This window comes from Nyctereutes procyonoides, unplaced genomic scaffold (assembly GCF_905146905.1).
Source record: "Nyctereutes procyonoides isolate TBG_1078 unplaced genomic scaffold, NYPRO_anot_genome, whole genome shotgun sequence".
Classification (NCBI taxonomy): Eukaryota; Metazoa; Chordata; class Mammalia; order Carnivora; family Canidae; genus Nyctereutes; species Nyctereutes procyonoides.
The window spans coordinates 1,071,166-1,083,176 of NW_026575035.1; positions in this window are offsets into that span (position 1 = coordinate 1,071,166).

Genomic DNA, 12,011 nt, shown 5'->3' on the forward strand with positions numbered 1-12,011 from the left:
ATTCTCTCTGTAGGGACTTTGCTAAGATAATGGGTTTACCCTCAGTGAGCTGATAGCATGGAAGAGGGGGATGGATGTGTATAAACAAATAGGTACAAAATAATATCAAAGTCTACAGCACAGGGGGTACTCAAGGGACAATCCTATATGCCCAAGGAGCCTGGCAGAGAAATGTCTAAAACAGCTCCTGAAGGAGGTGGCCCTGGGAGATCAGCGAAGGCATGTCTGCAGTTCGTGCGGGCATGGGGAAGGGTGTTTGGGTGGAAGGACCAGTGTGCTCAGAAGCAAGGAGGAGGAAGCATCCTGGCGCCTTTGGTCATGAGCACATAGGGTAGTAGGATGTTCACATGAAAGTTTGAGAGGAAGATACTACGGGCAGTGAGCCACTGCATGAAAGGTGCTATGTGACAGCATCAGAGGTTGGACTTTACCTGTGGTATTAGTTTCCTGTAGCTGCTGTAACAAAGTGCTACAATCTGGGGGGCTAAGAATAATAAAAATCTATTTTCTAACATTTCTGGAGGCTAGAATTCCAAACCAGGGGTGTCGGCAGGTTCACACTCCCTCTGAAACCTGTACGGGAAACCTGTTATAGTAGTTCTTGGTAACCCCAGACGTTCTTTGGCTTGGGTCAGCATGATTCACTCTCTGCCTGTGTCTTCACATGATGTATTTCCTGTGCTGCTTCATGCCATCTTCTCCCATGCCTGTCTGACTCCAGGTCCAAATTTCTCATCTTTATAAGGACACTAGCCATTTTGGAGTAGGCCCACCTTCATGAATGACCTCATTTTAACTTGATTACCTCTGTAAAAGCCCTATTTCCAAATGAGGTCACATTCTGAGGGACTGGAGGTTAGGACATCAGCATGCATTCTTTAAGAGAGAAAATGCAACCTGTAGCACCCACCAAGCATTAGGGTGTTACTGAAGGAATTTAAACAAAGGAGTTGAGTGATTGTATTACATTTTAGTAAGTCACTTGGTCGGCTGTGGAAGGTGAATACAGAGGAGTCAAGAAAAGTTAGGCCTTGTCCAGGCAAGAAGTCTCATGGATCTTGTATGCCTGACCAAGTAAATGATTGGTGTGTTACTTTATTCTTCACTCATAAAATTAAAAAAAATAAAGAGAGGGATCCACAAATCCACAGCAGCACTGGAAAGCCAGGCCAGACATACCATCAGCAGATAGAGATACTCAAGAATCTCAGAAGGTATTAAGAGAAATTAATCTAATTGGCAGTGAAACCCAACAGAAAAGAGAAATACATTCTCTTTCACAGCTGCATAGACAATATATTAATATGACGTTGGCTTTAGGTCAGTGAGGAGAGGGAGAATGAAATGAAAAATGCACATGCCCTTTGACCCTCCCAATCCTGTGTCTGGGAATCTATCCTATCAGTATCCTCACAACCAGAGAGACATATGCGAGAGCAATCATATGAGAGTTTGTTTTTTTTTTTATTGTGAATTATTTTATTTTTTTTACCTTTCATTTTCTTTTTTTTTATAAATTTATTTTTTATTGGTGTTCAATTTGCCAACATATAGAATAACACCCAGTGCTCATCCCATCAAGTGCTGGATGGAACTGGAAGCTATTATGCTGAGTGAAATAAGTCAATCGGAGAAGTATGAGAGTGTTTCTAATTGAGAAATACCAAAAGTATCTAAATATCCATTGGCCCAAATATAGTATCTCCATACCTTTGAGTGCTCTGTAGTTATTAAAAGGAAAGATAACTCTGTATGCACTAACATGGAAAGTTCTCTAACATCCAGCAAATGAGCACAATGAAACTGTTGAACAAATCCTAGTGTAGAGATGCTTAGTATTACCTAATATGTAACAAAGAAAGAAAAAAAAAACCCTCTAGATTTTTATCTCTCCACACTTTTTAAAGTGTTTTACTAAAAAAAATAATAATAATAAAGTGTTTTACTCAACTCTAAGTGTATGTACCTTTAGGGAAGGAAGTGGGATTGGGACAATAAGGTGAAAAGGAACTTTCATTTTTCATAATAGGCCTTTCTGAATTCTGTGAGCCTTCTCAATAAGCATGTATTACAACAAAACTGAAAATTTACTGTAACAAACACTCAAAGTTGTAGAACCTATAAGATTTGGTGAGTAGGTGAATGTGCTGAACAGCAGGGTGGAAGGGAAAGGGGAAAGTGAGGAACAGATTGGAAGGGGTGAAATGGGGAGGATACATTCAAAACCCCTCAGAAACAAAAGGGCAACATTTTAAAGAGAGAATTTTTTTTAATAAAAAAAGCAAACAAAAAAGAAGGGATAGAGGGGCGCATGGGTGGCTCAGTTGCTTATGCGTCCAACTCTTGATTTTGGCTCAGGTCATGATATCAGGGTGGTGAGATTGATTGAGCCTGACGTCAGGCTCTACACTAGGCTTAGAGCCTGCTTATGATCTTCACTCTCCCTCTGCGCTCCCCCTGCTTTAAAAAAAAAGAAGAAGAAGAAAAGAAAAATGAAGGTATGAATCTTACTGCAACAGAGTTCTAGGGGTTACAGTTTGAGAAATAGGATTTCTACATTTTCAGCTCCAGTTGGCAAAGCCCTTCACCATGAGAGTGGAGAAGCAGAGCATCATGAGCTGAGAGTTGGTTGCAGAAACTAGTGTCATCCCCAGAATCATTTCTCCTGAAGAGCGTAGAAGGCCGCCGGAAACAGTGCTAGCCATCTACAGATTGCAGATAAAATAACGAACACTCAGAGATGGGTGCATATCTGTGGAATGTGAAGGAAAAGTTTCCCCTTTAACTCATGTGTTCCTCTCACTCTTCCTTTCTCTCTTCCTTCCATTACCCCTTCCTCTCTTGCACACTCAGGCGCCCCACACACCCACGTCCCTGATACAAATCTGCCAGGCTGAAAACAAAGTTAAAAGAAAAGGAACTAATAGAAGACCGTGGCATCCAAATCAGATAAGCACCTCCAAATGATGATAAGGAAAGAAATCTTCTGCCAGAAACTTTATGTGCAAATTTTGTGGCATCAAAAATGTGATAGGTAATATTAACACAGCAGAAAGCTTGAAAAACAAGTGGCAATAGTATTTCCAACATCTGCTTTTACTTACTGTTTACGCCCAGAACACTTTCATCTGCAGTATTTCATGGAAGCCTCATAAGAACCCTTTGAAGGAGAGAATACTTCTATCTCTTTATGGAAAGGAGAACTGAGTCTCAGAAATGGGCAAGAGAGGTAGAGCTAGGTCTCAGAGCAAATCTGCTAACATCTCCACCGTCTTTTGTGTGCAAGACTCTCTTAATGCCTCATATCCCTGCTCCCACACTGATTTGTCTGTCAGGCTAAACCTTTTGAGCCATTATCCTTTAAAAACTTGTGTTGTCAGCTGTCCTAACTTTGAAGAATCACAGAAGTTAACAAAGTATATTAATTCATGTCATTTATTGAGTGGAGTGGTCCTTTGAACAACAACAAAGAGCTTGGTGGAAAAAAAAAAAAAGGAGATAGATGGTGCCCTTTTGCAGGAGCCAAGCAACAGCTTACAAAATAAGAATGTAGCATTTAATTCCAGAAATAATTGTTTCATTACTCATGATGCTAAACATAGGGGGCACAATCATAAGCCATGAGCTGTGAAAGGAGGACCATAGAAATGGGTTCTGTTTTAGCCAGGCGCTGAGGAGGTTATTTCCCTCCTAGAGCTACAGATACTTACAGTTGTTCATATGAAGAAAGAGCTGTGAACGGTTTCACTAATTCATAGCATGTAAACCCAGCTTCTCCATCTGAAGGAAGAAAGCAGAGAAATTCTCACTACCTATACTACCTGCAAGAGGCAGAAGTATAGTAAGGAAGTCATCCACTAATAGATGTTCACTTTTTAGAAGTTTCCAGACATGACCCTCCTCAGCTTCAACCTTCCCCTCAAAGTCATCAAAAAGCTACAATGGGCACATGGGAGTGGGAAGGTAAATTAGCACCTGAAATAAATTGAGGGCCACAGCAGCCCCCCACTGAGAGTTCCCTGGCCCCCTCCAAGGACCACAGTCCTGGGCTGAGACCTGTCTCCCCTGCGGCGTCCCTTTCAAAGAACATAAAGATCTGACAAATGGCAGAGCAAGTCTCTGGTTGCTCATTCTATTAGGTCGGAGGTTAGTTTTGCTACAGCACACCTTTCTTATTCTTTCCTCTATGGTGGTTTCGTATAGATTTCCTTACCTCTACTATTTCTTAACTATAGGATAGTTACCATGGCAACACCTGTTGATGGCAGACAAAAAAAAATGTAATTCTGCAGTGAGGAAGCTGCTTCTGTATTTCTTGCTTCTGGCTCTCACAGTTAGATTTAGGGGATGTTTTTTCTTTCTAGGCTTGTAAAGTGACATCAGTTTCTCCATTTGGGCTGATTAATATGGAAATTGCTCTTAGCTCTTTCTGTGTTACATGCTAAGATACAACCTCCGGGAGCATTTGTTTTCTGGTGATTTTTACCAACTATAATAGAAATTGTGTCTTTGTCCAAGGGAGTTCACATCTTTAAAGCCTGAGGGTTTTTTCTCCTTTTCTCTCATTTTTGTCTTCCCATTCCTCTTCCTTTTTTACTTGATCAGTTAGATGGGCTTGTGTTCCTTCTTTGACCAGACAAAAGGCCACAGTAGCTGAGCCCAGATCTCAGGCTCACTTTAAATGCCATTAGTCTGGAAATCAAACAATGAAGAAAATAAAACCTGAGTTGTACATCATGCCAATTAGTTATACAAGGCAGGTCCACAGGAATATGTTCTAGATATTGAATGAAGAGACTTAAAAAAAAAAAAACAATATCCTAAAGGGCAATCATGTGCTATCAGTTGCTAATATCTTATTACAGAAACTCAGCTATATCATAAATAGTACATATTTAAACAGACATTTTGGCATGCCTGTTCTGGATATGGCAGTGTAGTAGAATCTTTGGATGAGATTTAAAAAAAAAAAAAAGTACCAGCCCTGAAGCCAAATCTGAGAATGCACACAGGTAGCATACATGACACATGATGAAGCCACTGCCATAGAACAGATGGTAATGAATGAAAAGTGGCCTGGGTTATGTCCATGGCTCAGACCCTAAAGAGCTGTGTGATCACAACTGGGCACTGGTTTCCTTATTGCTAAAATTAGTTGAGCTAAAATATTGTGGGTTTGATTTTAACTCTAAAGTTATATTTAATCCAACTCTGAACCAGGCGCAAGTGCTAAATGGTGGAACACTGAAAAGGGAATGAGGGCAGAATTTGAGCATGAATTTTGAGTGACTTTTCAATGACCAAGGAAAGCATAAATTAAGCAAGAGGAGGAGTTGAAGAAATGTGAATTGATCTGTTATATCAATCTAAATATAATAGTCCCAGTAAAGTAAAAAATTCCTTAGGAGGTTTGGTCAGTCCAAATTCTTAAGGAGCCCTTTCAAAACTTTCCCCATGTGGCTCAGTGGTTTAGCGCCGCCTTCAGCCCAGGGCGTGATCTTGGAGTCCTGGGATCGAGTCCCATGTCGGGCTCCCTGCATGGAGCCTGGTTCTCCCTCTACCTGTGTCTCTGCCTTTCTCTGTGTCTCTCATGAATAAATAAATAAAATTTTTAAAAATAAAACTTTCCTCACAACTAAAAAAAGATATTATTAAAAGGCAGTTATTCTACTTTATGTTGTTTTGGTAATTATTCCCTTAATTATTTTTTTTAAAGATTTATTTATTTATTTATGAGAGACACCGAGAGAGGGAGGCAGAGACATAGAGAGAGGGAGAAGCAGGCTCCTCTCAGGGAGCCCAATGTGGGACTCAATCCCAGATCCCAGGATCATGCCCTCAGCCAAAGGCAGACACTCAACCGCTGAGCCACCCAGGCATCCCCCCTTAATTGATTATTGAAAACAGTGTTTAAATATACAAATTCTCAAAGTACCTGGGTGGCTCAGTTGGTTGGCTGCCTTTGGCTCAGGTCATGATCCCAGGGTCCTGAGATCGAGTCCTGCATCAGGCTCCCTGCTCAGCGAAGAGTCTGCTTCTCCCTCTCCCTCTGCCGCTCCCCCTGCTTGTGCTCTCTTTCTGTCCCAGACCTCTCTTTTAGCCTTTGGTACGTTCTTGGACTGTGGCTGCATACATCCCTGTCTTCACAGGGTATTTTTCTTGTATATGTTTCTCTGTATCCAAATCTCCCCCTTTTATAAAGACACTAATCATAATAGTTCAGGAGCCTACTTTTCTCCATTCTGACTTCACTTCCACTAATTTTATCTGTAATGATCCTATTTCCAGATAAGGCTACATTCATTAGGACTTCAACATGTGAATTTTGGGGAAGACACATTTCAACCCATAACAGGCTCAAAAATGTGGCACATAGTCATTTGTATTCACACATGCAAAGTACAGTATTCCAAATGTAGCCAGCCTGCAGAGAAGATGCAGCTCAGTAGAGTGGAGTCCACCATGATACCTTCAGTTCTTCTGAACACACCATGTCTTACAAATCATCATGGAGCAAGTATTTACAGAGCATTGATAGTACATTATTAGGTGCACATTATTTCCATTGGAATGAATCTCCTTGACTTTCCCTGGGATGCTGAGACACTCACTTAGTGTCTTAGAATTTCCCTAAAGTTCATGGCACCTGGGCGGCTCAGTCAGTTAAGCATCTGCCTTCGGCTCAGGTCATGATCCTGAGGTCTTGGGATGAAGCCCCATGTTAGTCTCCCTGCTCAGTGGGAAGCCTGCTTCTTCCTCTCCCTCTGCCCCTCCCCACTACTCATGTTCTCTCTCTCTCTCTCTCTCTCTCTCTCTCTCTCTCTCAAATGAATAAATAAAATCTTAAAAAAAAAAAACTTCTCGAAGGTTCAACTTCGGTCATTTAGTAGTTGTTTTCCATTAGAGAAATGATTGAAATGTCATACATATGCTAGCATTTCATGAAACTAGCCTGAATTCATAAGGGAATGGCCACCTGAATATGATATCAGTGGCACAGTTCTGGTGTGATATCTACAGGCAGTGTTGAAAGTCTCAGGTTGAAGAGGTCAAATGTGTATAAGTGTGTATATTCTCTCCAACTACATATATAAAATATATATTCTATTTATATACATTATATAGAGATGAATATAGACATATAGTCTATAATACACACACACATACATATATATAGAAAGGGGCACTAAAAAATTACTTGAGATGTAAAATCCATCTACAAAATGCCAACCTGGGGGCATCTGGGTGGCTCAGTGGTTGAGTGTCTGCCTTTGGCTCAGGTCATGTACCGGGATCAAGTCTCGCATCAGGCTCCCTGTGGGGAGCCTGCTTCTCCCTCTGCCTGTGTCTCTGCGTCTCTCTGTGTGTCTCTCATGATTAAAAATATATATATATTTAAAAAAAAAGCCAACCTACCCACCCCCAGCACATACACACACACCCTCCTACACATTCCTCCAAAACTCAGACACTATACACACACACACACTCTCCTACACATTCCTCCAAAACTCAGACACTTTATAGACAACAATCTTTAATAATGTGGAAAGCTGCCAGGAAAACAGCCACAGCTTAAATATATCCCCCCTTTTGACCTCACAGGCGGAGCCGTTGCCCCAGGCCAACACAAACAACACAGCCAGTTCTGCAGAACTTTAAGCAGGAGTGTGAAGGAGAGCTCTTTCTGTCCTGAACGTACTCTGCAATCTGCAGCTGGAACTTCTAACAGTAAGTAGATTTCTATGAATTTTGAGGTTTCTCAAAAGCCCACTTAGGCAAACTTCAAGTTAGTGAAGGGAAGTTAGTTAGGGAAGGAGAAGTCATCCTGGCTTGTGCCCCTTCCCCACCCATATGTACACACCCATGCAGCAACTTCCAGGAAATCTCAGTGATCAGGGATTCTCCAGCTCCACTGTCCCACAAGACTGGGTGATCACAAGACTAGAGAAAACAGAAATTACCCCTCACTGGGAAACGTCTAAAGGCCCATCCAAGGCTCTGTGATAGGGAAGTGTGCCAAGTGGCTGCCCAGTCAGGTACCCACCAAGAGGCAAAGACAAACCAAAGCTCTAGGCTCTCCGAATGGCAGCTTAAGTTGCATCCCAAAAGACAGCTTCTCAGATAAAATAGAGTGGGGGGGACCGGAGTAGTGTTTACTTTTTGTTTCTAGCAAGGAAATACCACTAAAAGATGTGTAAGGAAATGAATGAATGGATGACCTCTTTCATTGCCCTGTTTATTTATTTAGAGATGTATTTATTTTTTTAAAGATTTTATTTATGTATTCATGAGAGACACAGAGAGAGAGGCAGAGACACAGGCAGAGGGAGAAGCAGGCTCCCTGCAGGGATCCTGATATGGGACTCAATCCCAGGACCCCAGGATCATGACCTGAGCTAAAGGCAGACACTCAACCACTGAGCCACCCAGGCATCCCTATTTATTTTGAGAGAGAGAGAGAGAGAGAGAGAGAGAGAGAGAGAGAGAGAGAAAGAGAGCAAGTGTGGGGGTGGGAGAGGGAGAGGGAGAGAGAGAGAATCTCAGGCAGATTCTCCGCTGAGCAGGGAGCCAAAAGTGGGGCTCGATCTCATGACCCTGAGATCATGACCTGAGCTGAAACCAAGGGTTGGAAGCTTAACTAACTGAGCCACCCAGGTGGGGTGTTCCCATGTTTATCTACATTGCCTAAAGAAGGATGTTTTTTATTTTCCTACCAATTCATTTATTAGTAAGTAGGGGAGTCAATTGATGTATTTTCTGTTCACTACAGCAACATTTAAGTTCCAGAGCTAATCTTTTTATTGTTAGTGTTTGTGGTCCCTTGCTTTATGTTTAGATGCCTGAGAAGCATGCAATTCTCCCTAAATACATCAAATTTGCATATTATAAACTGTTCTGTCTTTTGTTAGGAATAAAGGATTTTTTTTTCCTATTGAGCACTTTTGTTATTTTGATATTTTGTCTATTAATATTGAAACTGCAAAGAATTCAAGTCCAAGCCTTGCTTGAGATGCATGCTCACAGATAAGGCTTATGGGAAATAGTGTCGTTTTAGGCCTCTTTCCAAGTAACACTCTTATAAAAAGCAGGTTTTTGCTAATAAAATGTCATTTGTTAATAACTCCGTGTGTGTATTATAACTGTATCTATGCTTACCTGGGTTCTGTATATCGTAGATAGTATGAGGATATGTGGTTAAAGAATTTTATCATCAGCTCCCCAGAATTCAAGAAAAATATGTTCTTCTTGGAAAGGGGATTATTTTTATTAAACCACACCATTTAAGAGGATTTTCAGAAAGAATTATTTTCCTAGTGTCATACTTACATCTTTTTGATGCCTAATTTTTTTTTTTTTTTTTTTTTTTTACTTTCATCTTATCTTCATAGTGGCCTCTCTTTGGTACCTCTGAACTTCCTTTCCTTGCCTCTTCCATTTTACTGTTCTTAGTAAAGAAAATTGACTCCCTGAAAATACTCTTTTCTTAATGGACTGTTGCTTTGCAGACCTCAAGGATTTCAGCTGTTAGGATGTGTGAGAAATGAGGCAGGAGATATCAGATGGCATGAAAGCTGGAATCTTTCCGAAAATCCCAGGAAGGCTGGAAGTGTGAGCAAAGGCAGCCAGGGCAGGCGGGGGTAAGGGATTGGGGTGGGGGGAAAGCATGGAAGAGAAGAGAGCCACAGCTGGGAAAGCTGGCAAGAAAAAATGGCCAGAAAACACAAGGGAGCCTCACAAGGGGAGAAGTGTAGCCCAAGAAGTCGAGAATCCGGAGATGAGGGAGGAAGAAGCATCCGTTGTAAATTACGGTTTTCCAGTATGGTTCAGGACATCTGTGACATCCAGATACATTGACATGAGCTACCCTTTTAATTGCTTTACCATTGAGCATATTCAGTCTTACTTTCTTGCATGATTATGGCAAAGGACTTCAATAGTCATTGAAATTTTAATGGGAGGAAATGTCTGTGCTTTGCGATTGGACTCTATTCTATTGACAATTTACTAGACCCATCATAGAATTCAGATGGATTAATAAGAAATAGCATGCATTACTTTACAGATATATTTATGGGGTTTTTATACCCAAAGTGTATCAAATTGCTAACATTTATCATTTGGACAAATAGGGGATATGTGTAATTAGCTAGATTAATAACTGACTTAGTATGTATATCCAGAGGGAACCAATTAATAAATTGCTATCTTCCTAGAGAAAGGTTTCTGGTATTTGAACCAAACCCTGTGCTAGCCGACATTAGGCCTCACTTGGGTACAGCTATACAAATGCATGGCCCAAAGCTGGGAGAGATGGCTAATGTCATAACAAAGGAGAGAAACAGAATTCGAGAACATCTTGACATTTAATGCAGTGACCCAGATCTAAGAGGCAGAAATGGCACAGGGATGATGTAACCACCTCACCATCATCACCACCAATTAAATGGCAAAAAGGCAGTAGGAAAGATTTGGCTTAGCAGCATCATATATGAAAGAAAGTTAGATTTTGCTTTAGTCAAGTTTAAGATTCATGCATCCCAACAGTCTCATGTAGCTGGTGAAAAAGTCTTCTATGATCGCAGTTTACAGTTTTCTAAGTAAGACTGTAGTATCTACACTGACACAAGTAAGTGTTTCCTGTTCTCCTCTTCACTGATGAAGTGCTACTTCATCTGGAGTGAGGGCCTTTGAGCATGGTCATTTGGAAGCGAACAATCAAAAATTGAAAGCATTAGCCACCCTGCGTTCATCTGCATATCTCCTCCCACCTCCCATGTTTCTTCCCCAGTCGTTCCTCTCACATGTATCATCATGCCCTCCCCAAGTCTGAGCTTGTTCTCACTAAAGCAGGAAACACTGAAGATGTTTCAACCTAGCCTCCAGGGCAATGGAAGACATCTCTCATCGTGTTCTTTCTGTGTCTTGCGCACAGTACGTCTTGCTCAGTGCTTCCTGAATTGTTTGTTGAATTTTAATCTCCCATGCTGAGAATGGTATTGCCCCAGTGCTGACGACTGGGATGACCAGTGCTGCATCCCAGGTGGCCCTTATTGCCACCCAGATGTAGGATCTGGTATCTCAGGAATGACTTCCAGATTTCTATGGTACTCACTCCTTGACCATGCAAGTTTCAGCTCTTTCTCTTCCTATGCATCTAAATGTCTGGGACTGAGTATCTATTTTGGGTACCATGGTCTTTCTTGATCTTGCCAGGAGATCTTTTCAAGAACTGTAGCTCTTACCCTGAATCACTGCCCAGTGGCCAGATTCTATAGCTGTGATTAGTCTCCAGGATGAAAATGGACCACAGTCCCGAGTTCACCAGCCTATTGCTCCCTATTGCCTCCCTATAATATCTGGTCCACAAGAATTCCTCTAGCACTATCACCGAAACCCACATAAGGGTGATTTCCTAAATGATATCAAGGTTACCTTGTCCGCTGGATGTTGTGCTTGGTTACTGGGCTGCTTTCTTCAGTTGGGCTTTGTAGCTGAAGCAGGCTCTTAGCCTGCTCTGCTGTTGTGAGCATGCCTGGCCAGGGCCTAGCTCTCTTCTTCTTACAGCCTGTGTGCTTTTTTGAGTTAGGGTAGCTGGTACTCAGAACTATATTCTTTGAAATGGAGAAGGGGAGGCTCAAGGGCAGGAAAAGAAGAACTTCTTTAAATCGATGTCTTTGAGTCTTTGAAAAGTTGCCATGTAGGGAAATTATTGGACTTGTTCCGTATGTCCTAGAAGTTAGATCCAGGACCCCAACAAGGTTGAAGCCACTAAGTCGCTGTGTGAAAAAGAACCTTCCTTACCCCAGCTCAAATCTAACAGCCTTTCCCAGAGACAGAAACGAATTCCTTCTGGGAGCCCTTCATTATGGAAGGGAATCCTAGCACAGGCTCGATTAACATATCATGTTGGTTTGTTTCCACTGCAGTGTTAATAAAAGATAGTATTTATTTGGATGGCGTTTGCATGTGTGCTATGTTACTGCGGTCACACGCCAATCATGAGTGCC